This window comes from Vipera berus, assembly GCF_964194415.1.
Source record: "Vipera berus genome assembly, chromosome: 1".
Taxonomy (NCBI): Eukaryota; Metazoa; Chordata; class Lepidosauria; order Squamata; family Viperidae; genus Vipera; species Vipera berus.
In genome coordinates, this window is record NC_138202.1 from 258,207,650 (window position 1) to 258,228,203 (window position 20,554).

General features: G+C 43.5%; 1 protein-coding gene and 1 pseudogene across 2 annotated transcripts in view; one reads left to right on the forward strand and one right to left on the reverse strand.

Annotated features, from left to right (window-relative positions):
• The window catches only part of LOC308672421 (sulfotransferase 1C2-like), a 358,778-nt gene that overhangs the window by 256,460 nt on the left and 81,764 nt on the right, over positions 1–20,554 (reverse strand). The window lies entirely within an intron of this gene.
• LOC308660142 (amine sulfotransferase-like) lies at positions 1,536–13,398 on the forward strand (annotated as a pseudogene). The gene is made up of 6 exons: positions 1,536–1,719; positions 2,452–2,660; positions 10,321–10,447; positions 11,611–11,705; positions 12,000–12,184; positions 13,239–13,398. The product of its transcript is annotated as an amine sulfotransferase-like (transcript).

Below are 20,554 nucleotides of genomic sequence, written 5' to 3' on the forward strand. Positions count from 1 at the left end.
AATATAAGGAAATTCTGATGTGGTTTTATGGTATAAAAACAGTTTGTTGCATATCAGTAGGCAGGCTTGATTTGGATTTGAATGTAACTTCCCTGTTTGTAAGAAAAGTTCAAATGTACATAACAGCAAAGAGGCTGAGCTCTGGCAGGCATTTCCATTGTCTCTTCCAGGGAGACAAGAGTGGCTTCATCAACACCAACATCATGTTTAATAGTCTGGTACTTTGTTGTTATTTATTATTGTTTTATTTGGTATGTTTTATATTTTACTTATTTTGATTATTTATTTAGAAGTAACATCTGAAAAATAACCAAGAGCCTTTTAAGTATTGAGGGAAGGATAAATCTTATTAATGAATCAAGCTGCTGAAAATGGTTTTTGAAAAAAAATCAGGTTGTATTTATTTCATTCACTGCAGAATGATTGGCATGTTAATATTTAAAACTTTCACTTTTTTCTTTCTTTCTTTAAAATGAAATTTTACCTCATTGTCTCTCTAGAGATTGCTCTTGCTCCCAAGATAGCATGGGGGAAATGAAAGGTTGATTGCTCCTGTCACATGCCTCAGTGTTATACAGTCTGAAGGTGGTGCTACAGAAGTTGTTCCAGTTTTCCCTTTTTTGATTTTACATCCAGGAAAGCAGCAGGGGTGTAAGAAGTTAGGGGAAGAAAGAAAGACAGGCAAGATAGAAGGGTTTGATGAGGGCTACCAAGCAACTCGCTCAAAGCAGGAGGTGAGGCCAAGGTAAGAACATGAAGAAGGCCTTTGAGAGAGGAGCCTTGAGCCTTTTCCATTTACTCCATGGTCTCAGACAGAGTATAGAAATTTCAGTTCTTCATTTCAAAGTTCCTGCAAATAACTAGTGTCTAGTTTAATCAACACTCATTAATTGCTTATAAAGCAAAAATGTATACTTAAAATAATCTAAACCAGGGGTCCCCAACCCCCGGTTCTTGGACCGGTACCGGGCCGTGGCATGCCAGCAACTGGTCCACACAGACAAGCAAAGCCCCATCTGGGGGAATGCAGGTAGCATACAAAACCACAACCCTCCGAACTGTGGAGAAACCTCTCTCCATGGAACCGGTCCCTGATGCCCAAAAGTTTGGGGTCCTCTGATCTAAACATATCAATTTTGATAACATATTGTACATTTTAGCCAATGACTGATTAAAGATCAGCCTTCCTTAAATATTGGAGTATGGGAATACAAAAAAATATTGAGGAAACATTGTAAATACATTGATTTGAAGACATTACTATCAGAGACTATATAAGGTAAGAAAACAAAAGAAAAGAGAATGGAAACGTGTGTTTTTTAACACTGTAATTAAAATTTCTCTTCTAAAGGAAACTCTTAAGATGAACAGCAAATTTACTCTTTGCAATGGGAATTTTCATGGGTGTAAATTGAGTTCCTAAAACTTATTAACTAATTAGGAAATCTAACAATATATTTTATTTTGATTTATGTTGCTAGGAAGCATGATTTTTAAATGACTGAATTAATACAATATGCATCATAAATGTAGAAATGATTGTCAGTTGCTCTATTATTTTATCAACAGATCAAATAATGGAGATAGAAGATAAGTTCCTATATAAATACAAAGGATTCTATTTTGTATGAAACCTGACCTCACCCGAAAATATAGAATCACTAGAAAGTTTTGAAATCCAAGATGATGATATATTTATAATCACGTATCCTAAATCTGGTAAGTTCAAAGATGTCTTACAAGGAAGACTTAATCTTTTATCCAGTGCTGTTATTTCATCCTTCAGTATTTTGGTTGCTGCAACTGTACTATGCTGTAACCAGATTTTAACGTCTGGCATTTTATTAGAAGCTGGAAATGTAGGTAAAATAAAGCTGCTAAATCTGCATTTTCACCATTTTATTTTACTCTACAGAGCAAATTTTTTCTCATACAAGCTTCAAAAATTTTAGAAGAGGCTATTGTTTTTATGAAGGGACGTGGTGGCTCAGTGGGTTAGGATGCTGAGCTTGTCGATCAGAAGGTCGGCAGTTTGGCGGGTCAAATCCCGAGTGCCACGTAACAGAGTGAGCGCCTGTTACTCGTCCCAGCTTCTGCCAACCTAGCAGTTCGAAAGCACGTAAAAATGCAAGTAGAAAAATAGGGACCACTAACGGTGGGAAGGTAACAGCGTTCCGTGCGCCTTTGGCGTCTAGTCATGCCGGCCACATGACCACGGAGACGTCCTCGGACAAGCGCTGGCTCTTCGGCTTTGAAACGGAGATGAGCACCGGCCCCTAGAGTCGGAAACGACTAGCACGCATGTGCGGGGGAACCTTTACCTTTACTTATTGTTTTTATGTTTCTCTGACACTTTTACTATTCTTTCTGAATGTTTTCTCTACCTAACTTCAGCATTCTCCAAATAATAATGACTCTGGGTGGATTAATTTAATTATTTCTTATTCACAGGCACGGTATGGATGCAGAACATTGTGAGCTTGATTTTTTATGAAGGTCATAGAGATGGAACTGAAAATATTACCCTGATTGACAGAATACCATGGCTAGAGTATAATGTTTTCAAGGTAGATTTTACCAATCATCCATCACCTCGTCTCTTTTCTTCCCATCTTCCCTACTATTTGGTACCCAAAGGATTACAGAATAAAAGAGCAAAGGTAGGACCTATTCTGCTACATTATGGAATGGAATGGGGAGCTGTCTGTCTTCTATTCTTTTAGCTCTGTATCTGAATGTTTTATTGATAAATAGGCAAGGACAAAGAAGCAGATGCTATTTTGATTCAATCTGTTTGGGAAGTGTAAGGGGGGGGGGAAATACCGCAAACAAAATAGGTGTTAAAAACAGAATGCCATGCCATGAATCTCCGGGTGAGATTCAAGGTGCTGGTGATGACCTATAAAGCCCTACATGGCATGGGTCCGGATTATCTTAGGGAGCACCTGCTGCCAGCATCAACTTCCCATCGTCCTGTGCGCTCCCATAGGGAGGGCCTCCTTAGGGTGCCGCCGGTTAGGGAGTGCTGGCGGGTGATCCCCAGAGGGAGGGCATTCTCTGTGGACGTGCCTGCCCTTTGGAATGATTTACCTGTGGAACTCCAGACTGCCCCCAATCTGCGCTCATTTCGCTGGGACCTGAAAACCTGGCTTTTCGATTTATCAGGCCTGGACTGAAGGGGTTTTAGCTTTTAAATATTGTTTTAATTGTTGGGCTGAATCAATTTAATTTATTTTAATTTAAATTATTTTTATATTGTATTTTATGCTGCCCTGTAAACCGCCCTGACTCCTTCGGGAATAGGGCGGTATAGTATATATATATATATATATATATATATATATATATATATATATATATATATATATATATATATATATATATATATGGATCCTTGGTTTTTCGGGTTTTTCCCCGCGTAGAACTAAAGGTGTAGGCGCAACGTTTCGACGGAATCCCATCCGTCATCATCAGGCTGGTGGCTTTAGCTTCCTTCTTCTGGGAGAAGAATGTGGCTGTTTGTTCCTCTTTTTTAAACTGCCAGAGGGGGTGTGTTCTGTGGAGGTGTGCTCTGATTGGGTAGGGGACCAAGTGTGTTCTGATTGGGTGGGAGTGTGTTTTGAATGGTGGGTGTGTTCTGATTGGGTGGGGGGGTGTTCTGAGTGGATGGGCTGGTCTCAGCTGCCAGCTCCAGACCTGAGCTGGTGAGTTGTGCTGCCTTTGTTCGGCTTCGTGTTTGTGGTGGTGCCATGTTTTTATAGTGGGTGTCAGTTTGCTTATTGTGTGGTTTGGAGGGGTTTAAAGTGGCTGATGTTGCAGCTGTAGTTAGGTTTCTGTTTTGTGGTTGTGCCTCGTTATCATTGTGGGTTCGGATTTGCTTTTTGAATGGTTGTGTGGTGGTGATGTCATGTGATGTTATCATGAGTTTGGGTCTGGTATCATTCTTGGTGGTTGGGCCTCGTCTGTCAATCAAGGCGGGTTTCCAAATGGCTGGTAGGCGAGAGGTATCATCTCGTTTATTCATGCTGTGGGGGCGTTTTTCTATCTCAATGGCTTCTCTGATTATTCTGTTGTTAAAATGTTTAATTTTGGCGATAGTTTTGGTTTTTTTAAAATCAATTTCATGTCCCGTGGCTACAAAGTGTTGGACCAGGGATGAAGTTTGTTCTCCCTTTCTGAGTGAGTTTTTGTGCTCTTCAATGCGTGCACTTATTCTTCTGTTGGTCTGTCCGATGTATGTGGTGGGGCAGGTGGTGCATGGGATTTCGTATACTCCTTGGTTTTCTAACCCAATTATGTCCTTGGGGTTTCTTAGGATGGTGGATATTTTTCTGTCTGTGTAGAATGCTGTTTTGATGTTGTGTTTTTGGAGGACCTTGCTGATTCTGTCTGTGGTCCCTTTTAAGTATGGGAGGAGGGCTTTGCCATTTTCTTGTTCTCTGTCTTGGGTTTTTGTGGGTGTCTCTCTTCGGATTAAGTTGGTAATCGTGTTTCTTTGGAATCCATTGGCTGTTAGTACATTAGTGAGAGTGTGTAGTTCGGTTTTTAGGTGTTGTTCGTCAGCTAGGCATTTTGTTCTGGAGATGAGTGTCTTGGCTATGGAGTTGATCTGTGCTGGGTGGTGGTGTGAGAGTGCGTTCAGATAGCGGTTTGTGTGTGTTTTTTTATGGTAGATAGTGTGTCCTAGGGAGCCGTTGGATTTCTTGTAGACTAAGACATCAAGGAAGGGAAGTTGATTGTTAGATTCTGTTTCCATGGTGAATTGTATTTTGGGGTGTAGGCTATTGAGGTGTGTGAGGAAGTCATCCAGTTTTTCTTTGCCGTGTGGCCAGATTACGAAGGTGTCATCTACGTATCTGAGCCAGAGTTTGGGTTTGTGGTTGGATTTTTCTAGAGTGAGGGTTTCAAAGTGTTCCATGTAGAGGTTTGCGATGACAGGTGAAAGGGGTGATCCCATGGATGCTCCTTCCATTTGTTTGTATCTTTGTCCATTGTAGATGAAGTATGTGTTAGATAGGCAGTGGTTGGTCAGATCTAGGATGTGTTTTGGGGGGTTGTATTTATTTAGGATAGCTGTCAAGGCTTCTTTGATTGGCACTTGGGTGAAGAGGGATACAACATCGAAGCTCACAAGTAGGTCACAGGGCTGTAAGTTTAGTTTACTTATGATCTCTATGAATTGGAATGAGTTTTGTACGTGTGAGGTGATGGAATTTGCATAAGGCTGTAGTTGTTTGGCAAGAAATTTGGCTAGATTTTGTAGAGGTGAGCCTATGGAGCTGACTATGGGTCTGAGTGGGGTTCCTTCTTTGTGTATCTTGGGCAGACCATAGAGCTTAGGACATCTGGATGATTTTTCTCTGGGAATGATAGTTTTCTGGATCTCTTCACTGATGGGGGTGGCTTTTATTTTTGATTTTGTGGTTTTTTCCAGGTAGGTGGTGGGATCTGTCTTGAGGAGTTTGTATGTGGAGTCTCGGAGTAGGTTGGATAATTTGGTATGGTAGTCAGATGAGTTCATTACCACCGTGGCGTTGCCTTTGTCTGCTGGCAGAATGATTATGCTGGTGTCATTTTTTAGGTTAAGTAGTGCTGTCTGTTCCTCTTTGGGTAAGTTGCTTTTGGGTGGTTTGCTGGTGCAGAGGATGTTGGTAACTTCGAGTCTGATTTTGTTGGCGTCATCAGGGTTAATTTTGGTCAGGCTGGATTCGACTCCGCATATAATGGTTTCCGTGGGAATGTGTTTGGGAGCGACTGCAAAATTAAATCCTTTAGACAGGACGTTGGTTTCGGCTTTGGTGAGAATCCTATCTGAGATGTTGTGCACAGTTTGTTTCATGTGTTGCTGTGGGAGAGGAGGGGTTTGTTTCTGGCGTTCCTTTAGTCTTCAGAGTTTATTGGTGTGTGTGTCTGTTTTGTAGGCAGTCTCTGTTTCAGCTCTCCAGACGGCGATTTGTTTGAATTTGTCCCAAAGTGTGGGGTGGATCTTGTTGCTGAGTTTGAGGTGAAATGTGAGGAGGTCTCTGTTGATTCGGTCCAGGAGGAATCTTTTTGTGTGGAGTTCGTTTCTGATTAGGGCCAGTTCAGTTCTTATCAGGATGCGTTTGATGGCTGCAGAGTTGGAGTGGAATTTCAATTGGAAGGATGTGGGGATTAAATTTTGATCTCGGCAGTTGCGTAGGAATGTGAGGTCACACAGAATGGAAGCTCTTCGTACTTCGAGTTTTTCGTAGGTCTTGGTTAGCTGGTAGATTTCCTCCCCGTAGAGGTAAGATATTTGTTTTCTGAGGTTTTTGCGGGTGCCTGCATGTGGATCCTTGGTTTTTCGGGTTTTTCCCACCCAATCAGAACACACTTGGTCCCCTACCCAATCAGAGCACACCTCCACAGAACACACCCCCTCTGGCAGTTTAAAAAAGAGGAACAAACAGCCACATTCTTCTCCCAGAAGAAGGAAGCTAAAGCCACCAGCCTGATGATGACGGATGGGATTCCGTCGAAACGTTGCGCCTACACCTTTAGTTCTACGCGGGGAAAAACCCGAAAAACCAAGGATCCACATACAGGCACCCGCGAAAACCTCAGAAAACACACACACACACACACACACACACACACACACACACACACACATATATATATATATATATATATATATATATATGTATGTATGTATGTATATATATATATATATATATATATATATATATATATATATATATATATATATATATATATATATATATATATATATATATATATATATATATATATATATATATATATATATATATATTAGGGACGCGGTGGCTCAGTGGGTTAGGACGCTGAGCTTGTCGATCGGAAGGTCGGCAGTTTGGCGGGTCGAATCCCGAGTGCCGCGTAACAGAGTGAGCGCCTGTTACTCGTCCCAGCTTCTGCCCACCTAGCAGTTCGAAAGCACGTAAAAATGCAAGTAGACAAATAGGGACCACTACGGTGGGAAGGTAACAGCGTTCCGTGCGCCTTTGGTGTCTAGTCATGCCGGCCACATGACCACGGAGACGTCCTCGGACAAGCGCTGGCTCTTCGGCTATGAAACGGAGATGAGCACCGGCCCCTAGAGTCGGAAACGACTAGCACGCATGTGCGGGGGAACCTTTACCTACCTTTACCTTTATATATATATATATATATATATATATATATATATATATATATATATATATATATATATATATATATATATATATATATATATATATATATATATATATATATATATCAGAAACAGGCTAAGAACCAAATTGAAGATCCATATATAGAGATATTTAAACCTTAAGCTTATTGTTCTCAAAATGACATTTCCAAGTGGATTGTAATAATCTGTACCACATCCCCAGTTGTAATGTTAACATATCCAGAAGATGCTAAGTTGGTGAATATGGCCATTTTTCAGATTCAGATTTATTAAATTTATATGCCGCCCTTCTCCCCAAGGACTCAGGGCGGCTCACAACAATAAAAATTGAAAAACATAAAGTACAAAATTTAAAAAAGAATTAAACAATGAGTATAATAAATAAATGACAATTTAACCCAATAAAAGCCAAATTTAAAACCATAGTCAGTCCAGGCCCGCTTGTTGGAACATCCATGTCTTCAGGTCACGGCAGAAGGACCGAAGGTCAGGGGCTGTCTGCAGCTCCGGAGACAGTTTATTACAGAGGGTCAGTGCACCCACAGAGAAGGCTCTCCCCCTGGGGGTCGCCAGCTGGCATTGCCTAGCCGCCAGAACCCTGAGGAGGCTGACTCTGTGGGAGCGAACCGGACGATGGGAGGTTGACAATGGCAGCAGGTGGTCTCGCAAGTACCCCGGGCCTAAGCCATGTAGTGCTTTAAAGGTAATTACCAGCAACTTGAATCGCACCCGGAGGGCAACCAGAAGCCAATGCAGCTCACACAGGAGTGGTGTAACATGGGAGTATTGAGATCCTCCCATAAGCACCTGCGTGGCCGCATTTTGCACCAGCTGAAGCCTCTGGGTGCACTTCAAGGGCAGCCCCATGTAGAGAGCATTACAGTAATCCAGGTGAGAAGTTACAAGGGCGTGGGTGACCGTGCATAGGGCATCTCGGTCCAAAAAGGGGCGGAACTTTTTGTAACACATATTCTCCAACTTCATTATTTTTACAAATAACTCAAGGAAACAAATACCGTATTTTCCGGCGTATAAGACGACCCGGCGTATAAGACGACCCCCGACTTTTAAGAAGATTTTCAAGGTTTTTCGTCTTATACGCCGGAAAACACTTACATGCCAGTTGTCAAGTGTCCGACACAAGCCTGATTCAGCCCCGTCTGATGCAGATGGTGCAAAGCCTCCCTTTTGAAGCCTAAAGGGGCTTTTCCTTCCACCCACCCATTTGAGAGCACATTTGCAGACGGAGCAGCCGCGCGTCTGGAGCCAAGTCCCGCCCAGGAGGCAGTCAGCCAGCTGGGCTCGGAAGATGCGCTGGAGAGGCGGGCTTGGGGCGGCCATGCCGAGGCCGGCTGGCGAGGGCCACTGCGTGGTCTGCGGGCGAGAGGGGCGCCAGGCCCACCGGAAGTCCCCGGAAGTTCCTGGAATGGGCTGGCAGAAACGCTCTTCCCCGGCCCGCCGGAAGTCCCCGGAAGTTCCCCAAACTTGGAACGGCCTGGCGGCGGACGGGCGCTCCCTCCCCGATCCGCCGGGGAGCGTCTCCCAAATCCATCGCGAAGGGAGCGGGAAGGCAGCCAGGGGCGGTGGGCCCCGACACGCGGAAACAGCGACCCTCGGCCGGCTCCCCCGAGATCCCCCCCGACCCCGTCCGCTGAAGCCCGCTCTCCACAAGGGCGGGTGCCCAAAAAATCTCGCGAGAGCTCGCCACTACGTTCTCAACCCCCCAAACCCGGCAGCGCTCCTTGATCCGCGGCCACGCCTCCTCCGAAATACCAATGCGTTTGATTGGCTCGTCCCCTTCTCGAGGCATTTTATATACGAAGCTCTTCCCGCCCGCCTCTAGCGGTGGCCAGTTCGTCGGCCTGGTCGCTGGCGAGCTGGCCCGCGGCTACGGCCGGGGCCCAGGAACAGGTAGCCGGGTGCGGGTGGGGGGAAGGAAAGCCGGGCGCGGGCTTCTGCGGCTGGTTGCGAGGCCGGATGCGGGCATCTGCCGGGAGAGATAGCAGGTAGCAGGGCGCGCTCTGCTTATGCTCAGATGCCGCTTGGGTGAGGGGGAGGGGCTTCATGCCGCTCCCAGGGTCTGGCATTTGCAAGGGGGAGGGGAAGGGGCTTAGAGGCTCTTGGGGGTGGGAAGGGAGAGTCACGATGGAGGGGGGACTGGACTAAGGCTTGAAGTTGCTTTGCAAGAACAGGGACACTCGACTGATGTTTTTTTTCCGGCGTATAAGATGACCCGGCGTATAAGATGACCCCCCAACTTTTGAGAAGATTTTCAGGGGTTCAAAAGTCATCTTATACGCCAGAAAATATGGTATATCCAACATACTTCCTCCTCCTATTTTCCCCACAACAACCCTGTGAGGTGAGTTGGGTTAAGAGAGAGAGTACTGCTCTGAGGTCACCCAGCTGGCTCTCATGGCTAAGGTGGGACTTGAACTCACAGTCTCTTATTTTTAGCCTGGTGCCATAAATAATAGACAAAACTGACTCTCATCTCTTTAGCCGTCAAATCTCTTCAGAGGAGACAGCTACTCTCAGTCACTCATGCCCTTGTCACCTCCTTGATGGGCAATTGTAACAGCTTTAACATGGAGCTGCTTTTTACAACAGCCCTTGAAGATGATGAGATGCTTCAGCTGGTACAAAATTAACACCATAGGATTTTGTGTGTTCTCCAAGAACTACATATATTATACTTCTGCTATGCAAACTGCATTGGCTATCAGTTTGCTTCCTGGTCCGTTTCAGGGTGTTAATTATGACCTTTAAAGCCCTTCATGAGTTGGGAACAGGTGATTTGAAGGATGTCCCCTCCCCTATCATCCAGTCCAGCTGGAGAAGCATGTTGTTGGTCTCGTCAACTAGGGAGTTTTGTTGGGCTGCATCGAAGTAGAAAGCATTTTCTGCTATGGTCCCTGCCCTATGAAACATCATTCTCCCCAAGGTGAGGCTGCCCCCAGCCCTGTTGGCCTTCTGGAAGGTCCTGAAAACATTGTTTCATCAACGGGCTTCAAGATCCCATGATAGAATGGTGCCTGTTACATGACTGTATGAGGGTTAATCGATGCATTCAATGTATGGTGGCAGTCTGTCTTTTTTCTTGTTTTTGTTTCTTTTTTTTTACTTTCTTTCTGCTACAGATTATTTATGTGTTTAGAAATCCAAAGGATGTCTTGGTTTCTATGTATCATTTTCACAAAATTTCAGTCACAATAGAAACTCCAAAAGACTTTGATACGTTCTTGGAAAAGTTTTTGGTTGGCAAAGGTAAGAAGATCTTGAGTGTGATAATGCCATGTCATTTTTTTTGTCTTGGACAAGAAAGTATGAATTTATTTCAATGCACTTCCCACATGGAGCAAAGAATGCAACCTCTCCCCTAAAATAAGATAAGAATAAGGATTCACTCATTCACTAATTTGTATAAATTCTAGACAAACATGAATGTGTGGAGAAGAATACAGGAGTCCTAGGACAACTCATGATGTAAAAGTGACTGGAAAAGGCAAGTAAGGCAAGAGAAGGTAGTTTATTAAAAGACAGGGACAAGAAATACTGGGATTCATTTAATATTGAGAAAAATGTAGCGTAGTTGTTTGGTGGTTTAAAATCAGGGGGTGATTGTGTTGGAAATAGATGGACAGAATCTAAAATTAATAAAAATTAATATTCATTTGAAAGCTTGACAGTTAACCTGTTTTTTTTTTTTTAAATGCAGTATCTAAAAAAACAATATATCTAAATATCTAAAAGTGTAATTCCATGAGCAGAATTTAAGGGTTGATTACAGAAGAGACCTAACAGGAATAAGTCTGATATTTGATATTTGGTCTAGTGATTAAGGCACCAGAATAGAAAATAGAAGACTGAATTCTAGTCACACTTTAACCATGAAAGCCAGCTGGGTGACCTTGTGACAATCACTCTCTCTCAACCCAACCCAATTCACAAGAGTGTTGTGGGGACAATATGAGGAAGAAGGTGTGTTGAATATGTTTGCCCCTTTGAGTTATTTGTAAAAACAATAAAGGTGAAACACAAATAAATACAAATAAATAAATTTGCAGAAATTTAAAAATAGCCCAGATTGCTCCAAAGATCCAAATAAGGAAAAGCAAAAGTAAACAAAACAAAATAGGGATATCTTGATGGAATGCCCCCCCCAACAAGTGAGAATATTCAACCACATTTATTATGGCTCCCATTCCTTGTCTCTCCACTACACATCCAGTGTTATTAGGGTGGTCCCCTCAATCATGCTTTGATCTGAAGGCCTCCTGGCTCATAAGGATCAATGGAGGAAATTAAAGCATTAAGAATATACAGTATCCCTAAGACAATCTGTCAGTTGGAACACTGAAATTGAACTGAATTGGGTTACTTTTAAGACTGCTCTCATGCTTATGCTAAATTCATTTCTCTCCTATCAGTGGCTAATAGTTTGTGGCTAGACCACATAGAAGGCTGGTGCACTCATAAGGATAATTTCAATATTCTCTTCCTTTCTTATGAAGAAATGAAAAAGGTAAGTTGTATACAGTACATATCATGCAGTACAATATGACTATTTACCTTTAGAAATGAGGGGATGTTTAGAATAACCAGATATTGTAGAATGAAGTTACAGAGATGATTATAGAACTACTCTTGGTTATTTCTGTGAAATCTTGGAGGACTGGTGGGGGTTTTGAAGAAAATTAAGTGCCCCTTCTTCAAAAGAAAGGAGGAGGATCCAGAAAATTAGACTGTTGCCACCGTGGCATCAGATTAACAAACAGTGAATTTGTAAATACTTATCTAGACATGCTAGAAATTACAGGATCCAGCTTGTAGTTGCAGATATATATATATATATATATATATGAAAAGAACTAAGTGAAAAGGAGGTGGATGAGGTGGTGGATAAAGCTACATTTGATAACATGAAAGTGGATTCTAGAGCAAACTACAAATTCATCCCTTCTGATCAGACAGATTTCAGCAAAGGGGACTTTCTTCGCAAAGGTAACTCGGTAGTAATTCATACTCCTGAGGCTATGCTTGTGGAATATGGCAGGCTTCATCTGAAACCAGAATTACTTCATCTGAAAGGCACTTTTTAAATTGTATAAACATGTCCTTACATCCTCTCTACTGACTCTCCATGATTTTGCATTAGTCTGATTGCCAGCACGTAACTGAGGCAGTCATATGTCTTTCTTAGCTGTACCAATGTTAAGGTAGTGTCCTCTTTTTCATCCTGACAAATTTTGGGCACGAGTATAATTTGATGGTTTCTATGACTAATGTGCTGTTTGCATAGTTTAACAATCCTTTGGGAGTGGGATCGTTCTGGGTGACACTACCCACTTTTGGGTGGTGGAGACACAACTTCTCCACTCTCCACCTGGGGCACGGTCTTCCAGTCTTAGAAATGCCTCTTTTTAACCTATACAAACATAGACAATGCTCAAAGAACCATCAGTCATTTCACTTAATCATGGGGCCAGTTCCAATAGGGTGAATTCAAGATTATTTGAACCTCACTGGTAACCATTAGCTCTATGACTTTCCAATAAGAGATTACTATGGCAGGCGAATTAGTCAACACCTTCTAGGTAGAGAGATCTTTGCCCTTCTATCAAGTCTTCCCTCTGTAATCCAGCTCTACAGTAGTTAAAATAGTAAGGTAACAGCTTCCTGCCCAAAACCTATCAATGCAGATTTGTAAGAACTGTTTGGTAGACAAGGAGGTGGCTAGGCATTCCTCTGATAATGGAGAAATGTGAAATGTTCCAAGTTAATTATGTTTTACAAACTATTATCCTCATTCTCAGGCTCCAAGAAACCCATAGTAAGCAAGGTAATTGCAGGGTGGAAACCATATCTGGAAGTCTTTTGATCTTCATCTTTATAGCCCCCTCCTGAAACCATGAAGTGTTACAAATATACATCCCTACCCAAATGTAATCACATACCAGTATAAGAACAAACATTTTGATGACAGGGTGACATAAATAGCCTCTGGTTTAATTGAATACAAAAACTATTGACATTTTTTTAAACCACTGTTTCCCAGGCACTGTTGGGGACTGGAAGAACATCATGACCGTTGCCCAGAGTGAAAAGTTTGACCGTGTCTTTAAGGAGAGGATGGAAAAGCTGCCCTTCAGGTTCTGCTGGGATATTCAGGAGGATCCTGAGCCTATTTCCACTCAGTGCAGGAAAATAATGTGTGATGCACAACTTCAAATGGCTGGAATCAGAGATGACCTTCCAAGAATGGTCTTTATGTTACCTTGTAACCTTTATGTAACTCTTTAAAGATCACAGAAGACAGCAACAATAAATTCTGTGTTAATCTTAACTATAATAAAATCTGCAGAAACCCTAACCCTAATTTGTATTTTGATTCTGCAAATGAAGCCAAATGCACTAGAATTTTGATATTTGATGTCCAGCTGATTCCTACATACACTTAATTTTTTTTACAAGTCCCAGCATGAGATTTTCTTATATAGCTTTCTCTATTGCCTTTAGTTAGGAGTGGAACTATACTGGGGTATAGTTGTCCTAAGGAAAGAGCCTTGGTGGAGCAGTGGGCTAATGCCTCCTTAAGTAACACCAGCTGCCTGCAATTAGTGCAGGTTCGCATCCCACCAGGCTCAAGGTTGACTCAGCCTTCCATCCTTCCGAGGTAGGTAAAATGAGGACCCAGATTGTTGGGGGCAATTAAGCTGACTTTGTAATAATGCCGCTTGGGGGGTGTATGAAAGCCCTAATAAGCAGGCATATACATAGAATGAAGGCTACTGCTAAGCTTGTAAGCCGCCCTGAGTCTTCGGAGAAGGGCGGGATATAAATGGAATTTTTTTTAAAAAAAAAAAGGGACGTGGTGGCTCAGTGGGTTAGGATGCCGAGCTTGTCGATCAGAAGGTTGGCAGTTTGGCGGATCGAATCCCAAGTGCCACGTAACAGAGTGAGCGCCTGTTACTCGTCCCAGCTTCTGCCAACCTAGCAGTTCGAAAGCACATAAAAATGCAAGTAGAAAAATAGGGACCACTACGGTGGGAAGGTAACAGCGTTCCGTGAGCCTTTGGCATCTAGTCATGCCGGCCACATGACCACGGAGACGTCCTCGGACAAGCGCTGGCTCTTCGGCTTTGAAACGGAGATGAGCACTGGCCCCTAGAGTCAGAAACGACTAGCACGCCTGTGCGGGGGAACCTTTACCTTTACCTTATAGTTGTCTTTCCTGCATCTATTGCCTCTCTTTTGGCTTGTCCCTGAATGGCGATGCCCTTATTTTCAGAGTGTCTTCAGCTAAATTATTAATCCAGTTTTCTGGTTTTGCTGCCTTTCTTCCTTCAGAACATCAAGGTAGTGATGTAGGATGGACTTTGGAAAGGTGGTGAACTGACAGGTTAACTCTAACCCTTTCATTCTGTGCCATGAGCAACAATGTGAGGTAGAAATATTCATATGAACATGCCTGCTTTGATGAGCAGCTGTTTGTGGGCTTGCAGATATAATGAGTGTGGCATGTCTGTTTTCCTGTTTTTCTATAGATAGCAGTCTATTTGCCAAATCCCCAGGTTGTTTTGGAGGCTTCTATGGAGCAGGATCTGGCTCTCTTTCAAAACTCTACCCACCCACAAGCTGTATGATGGGGGCAAGGAGTTGATAGGTTTTGAAAGAGTGAGACATTCATACTTTTTTCTTTCAAAAACCCTCATCTACGGAAGCTCAGAATCACAGCAGCAACTGACAGCTGTGCCCAGCTCTTTCTGCCTACAGAAGATGAAAATGCACAAGGACGGAGGAAAAGCAAGAGCTGTTCCTGCACCAGCCTGAAGGAGGTGCTATTTTCACTTCTTACACTATAACTAGGAAGTCATGTCAGATTCATTGGTGTCCATCCATTCTGCCTTCAGGAGTTGGGAATTGACTTGGAATTAAAGCTATCTGCTGAGGTTTGTTCATAGAAAATATGAACCTGTGAAAAACATTTCTCATTTGTTAAATTTATAGGCTGCCCATTTTACTCTAAAAACAATTTAAGGAAGATCCAGAAATTTTTTAACTAAGCGCCTTGAAAAATTTGGAATTGGTTAGTACATTGGATCAAAAGTTCAATGTCCTTTCTAGAAGGCTAGTTTATTGATTTTATTTATTAATCAAGTTTATATGGTCAACCCCATCATGGAAAATGACTTTTTAAAAAAAGAGTTTGCTCTTATCATTACAAACGATAAGAGCTGAGGTAAAAGAGGAAAAGAAAAAAAATAGATAGCGGGGGATGTTAATAATAATGGAGACATCCTCAAGTTCTCTGTAGGGAAAGCAGATTGAAGAAAAGGCCCTGTTATTTTCCTTTTATAAGAAGGTTAACCCATCAGTTGTTTTATTCTATTCCATCTCCACCTCTTCATCATAGCTTTAAAGAAACGAGAGACAATGCTACCCATTTTACAGTGTTTTATTTTCCACAGCAGTACAAAAACAATCCTCAAATGGGTTTTGGACAATGGCCATGAGACTTTTATTTTAAAAGTTCCAAAGCAGTTGTAAATCCATCCATTATTTTGGCCTTAAGAACTCTGCTTCATTATTCAGCTAAATCATAGATACATACAGCGAAATCTATTCATCATACACCCTGTTGTTAAATTCCAATACTATTTAGTTTGAATTTCATTTTCTCATATGTAAATTATTGTAAGAAATGTTGATGAGTTTGATATAGAAGCAATTGCATCACTACTAAATATTTTAATAGTTTTCAAAATAAAAACTTTTTTCCAGAGGTAATTGGACTTTTTTTTTCTTTGAAGAAGTTTCACTTCTCCTACAAGAAGCTTCTTCAGCTCTGACTGGCTGATGGGGAAATGGAAGGATTTATATTTGTTGCAGACAGCTGGTAATTTGCATTCTTTTAGAGATGAATGATTGAGGGAGTTAGGTATGTTTAGTCTTTTGAGGAGAATGATTAGGGGGACATGATAACTTTTTCTAGTACTAGAGGGGCTGTCACAGAAAAGAAAAGAATTGTGCCGATCAATTAGCAGGGGTCCTGACAAGGATCTTTAACATCTCCTTGCATATGGCCTGTGTACCATCATGCTTGAAAGCAGCCACCATTGTCTCAGTTCCGAAGAAAACAGCAATCGAGTGCCTAAATGACTACAGACCTATTGCATTAACGTCTGTAGTGATGAAATGCTTCAAAGGACTGGTTCTCCAACATCTTAGGACAGGGGTGTCAAACTCAATTTCACTGAGGGCCGCATCAGCATTGCGGTTGCCCTCAGGGGGCCGGGTGGGTATGGCTGGGTGGGCGTGGCTTACTGGGTGGGCATGGCTAGAGTGCGTATGGCCTACTGGGTGGGCATGGCCAGCTCTACAACATTTGCATCAAGGGTGCCTATGGGGGCCTGGACAGGAGTGGGACAGATCTGAGGGTCTCTGGCAGAAGGAGGGTCTCTGGGCCAGGGCCAAGGCAGTGGGGGCCATTCCTTCACTGTTTCCAGGATGGCAGCAGGTGATGATCAGACCATGACAGGGGAACAATAGTTGGTGAACCCCCTCCCAAATCATCCAGCCACTGTCCAGACAGGAACACCAGGTTGAGAGTGTGACCCCCCATATGAGTTGGGCCCTGAATTACTTGGGTCAGGCCCATGGCTGTCATGGAAGCCATGAACTCCCGAGCTAACTCAGACGACCCTCCCAGGGAAGGCAGGTTGAAGTCACCCAGAACTATAAGCCTGGGGAACTCCACCGCCAACCCTGAGAGGGTGTCGAGCCGCTCGGGCAGGGCTGTTGCTACACAGCTGGGTGCTAGGTATGTGAGCAACAAGCCCATCTGAGCCCGAGGGCCACATCTCAGGAGGAGGGACTCACTCCCGGCCATCTGGACAATGGTGGTCTCCCGCGGGCATAAAGTCTCCCGGATAACCACCGCCACCCCTCCACACCTACCCTGAGCCAGTGGCCGGTGTAGCACATGGAAACCTGGAGGGCATAACTCGGTCAGAGGAACCCCTCCCTCCGAGCCCAACCAAGTTTCCGTGATGCATGCCAGATCCACGCATTCCTCCTCGATCAAGTCATGAATGAGGGGAGCCTTGTTAACAATGGATCTGGCATTAAAATAGACCAGCCTAAGCTCAGGGACCAGATCACCCTCATCCCCGGGCAAAAGGGTACTAACCAGAGGGTCAGAGCGTGCCACCGCTCGAAGACATCGGGGGCGCGATCCCAGATGTTGATGTGGCCCTCCGTGCAATCACATGCTGCCATTCCCTATCATCGTGGGGATCTGAAACCCCACCCCAACACACACAGAACCAGCAGCCTCCATCCCCAACCCAATCCTGCCAGGATCCCTAACCGGCCCAGACTGAGTGCCGGTTAATAATCCCCTCCCCACCCTAACCCTTTAAAATAACCAGCTAAAAATATATCAGGGGCCTCTTAATACGTCTCCACCTGAGGCCCCTGTCTAAGCCCAACCACCTCTTGGGGTCCCAACAATTGGGCCTGTCATTAAGGGGAATGCAAGAAAAGGTGGCAGGTCATACCCCGGAGGGAGGAACCCCCCTGAGAGCATACAAATCGGCTCCAGAATAATGCAGGCGAGCCATATGATCAAAAGAACATCCACATAGGGCAAATATTAACAATGGGTAGTCCAATGATGTAGAATAATATCCAGATGATAGTGGTATTGGGTCCGGTAAGTATACCTCAGTCCACTAATCCAGCTCAGCTCTCACCTGAGATGGTAATCAAAAAAGAAACCCCAACCGTCCTCTCACTATGGCTGAGGAGTCCAACCTGGGGTGGACAGAGTAAGAAATCCTGGGGAAGCCTACCCCAACTGGTCTCTCATACCAGTGGGGCGGTCGATGACCAATCCAAGACTGCCCTCCCACCACGGTCCAGTCCCAGGTCCAATCCAGACTATCAATAGGGAGGTCTTAACTCCAACCGGGCATTGAAATGCAACCATGGTCGATCTTTGGGTCATAGTAGTACCTGGCAACCAGCACAAGGAGGTGGGCCAGGCCATGGCCGATCTTCGGGCCACCGGCCACTACCACCATTTGGGGGGGCAAAAGCATCCCCACCTACAAGCATCCGACAGCTGATCCAAACGATGGTTCGGGCTGCAGACGACCTTCAAGTCATTTTACTCCCGTCAGATCTTCCGAGTCAGGTCGCCCCCATTCCTCTAAACAGAGGGAGGGTGCCCACAGTGCAACGGCGAGCAGAAGGCATTCCCAGCAACAAGTCCAGGCATCCACCAACAAATCCACGGTGGCAGGGCAAAACCGCGGCTGATTTCCAGGCCAGAAAGCCACTGCCGCCATCCGGGGGCAGAGGGAGGGCTCCGCGCCGCTGAAAATGGCGCCTGCCAGCTGATACTGATCCCAGCTCCCAACTGAATCTCCAGCTCGTCAAATCGTCACCGCCGCCCCTCCGAACAAGCGGGTAGTGTCCACGGCGAGAAAACAAGCGAAGGGAGCCTGCAGCAAATGGAGGAAGCCTGCAGCAAGTTCAGCGTCCACCAGCAAGTCCCGGGCAACAAGGCCCAGCCACGATTGATCTTCAGGCCGGTAGGCCAGCGCTGCTATCCAAAGGGGAGGGAGGGCTTAGCGCCACCAAAAACAGCGCCTAGCAGATGTCTCTGCGTCCAACTCCCCCTTAAATTGCCCTACCATGTCATGCCTCGGCTGGGCCTCCCAAACTGACCCATTTGAAGCCCGTTGCGGAGTGCACGGAGCTCAAGCTGTGGCCGCCGCCATCTTGGGCAAAAAAAAATGATCAAAAAATGATCTCTTTAGTTTTTCCAACATTTAAAACTAGGCTGTTTTTCTTACACTAGTTCACCAAAGCCTCAACCTCCATGCAGTAAGCACCCTCATTGTCACCTTGAATATCTTCTGTAGAGCAATTTGGACGGTAAGCAAACTGAAGTGAGTCAAATGCTGGTCGGAGGCTAGATACAATAATGTCCTTTATCAGCCTCTCAGAATATTTCATACTGCCGGATGTAAGTGCAACCGGATTGTAATCATTGAGACCAGTAATTGTAGACATTTTTGACACTGGCAAAATAATGGCATCTTAAAACATGATGAGACTATGAAAGTAATCACAGTCTTTAAGGATAAGCTGTAGTTTTCTTTGATGGCTTTATTCTGACTGACTCTGCCAATATGGTACAAGAAGGAGAAAGTAACCTTAACTGTCTGTAAGAGGAATCTTGCTCCTTCTTCCTTGGTATAGATCTACATGAATAACAATAACAAAAATGAAAAGTTGGGTTTTTATGATGATTTTACAAACGTTCTTGCCACAGATGCTTAAGTGAATCACTGCAGTTGTTAGGTTATCACAAGGTTGTTAAGTGCATCTGGTTTCCCCATTGGCTTTGCTTGTCAGAAGGTCGCAAAGGATGATCACGTGACCTCGGGACACTGCAACTGTCATAAATATCAATCAGTTGCCATGTGTCTGAATTTTGATCATGTGACCATAGGGGATGTGGAAAGTTCGTATGTGTGAAAAATGATCATAAGGCAGTTTTTTCAGTGACATTGGAACCTCAAGTGGTCACTAAACAAATTCTTGTCAGTTGAGGATCATCTGTTCAAGGTTTCCCTAGTCCAACTATACCAGGTCTCCAGCAATTTTTTGGAAAAATCATTAATCATTATCCCTGGGTAGTAAAAACAATTAATGGTATCGTTTTGGCACTAATCCCAGTTGCTAAAAATTTTCTTTGCCTGTAAATCATTCAATATTTTGTCTAAAATTTGATAGGTGTAAGGGCAACTGAGAGCAACAATGCCAGACAATGGACTTTAATTTTGTGCCAAACAACAACATTGCATATTTGATCTCTTATTTTTCTGATGTACACCTGCTTCTTGTTTAGTGCCTATCTCAGTTACTGACCATTCACAAATACAATGTGTGCAGTTTATGACCAAATTTCATGCATTTTAAAACAATGTACACCAGGGTGACAGTAACACTTATATAGCTGTATGAGAGCATTCTTCTTTCTTTCTTTCTTTCTTTCTTTCTTTCTTTCTTTCTTTCTTTCTTTCTTTCTTTCTTTCTTTCTTTCTTTCTTTCTTTCTTAATTTCTCTCTCTCTTTCACTCACGTATTCACTTAGCGAACATTTTACTTAAAGATCTGGTTGTTCAAATGTAACTCCATCACAAAATGAGGAGTAGGTGTAGAAGCAGAATCCTGTGATCAATAAACACTTCTAGTTTATATTGCATTAGGAGAGCTATGTTATAGTAAAAAATCGGAAATGGTAGCATCTTTTCAGACCAACATCTTTATTAAAAGGCATAAGCTTTTGTGAAGTGCT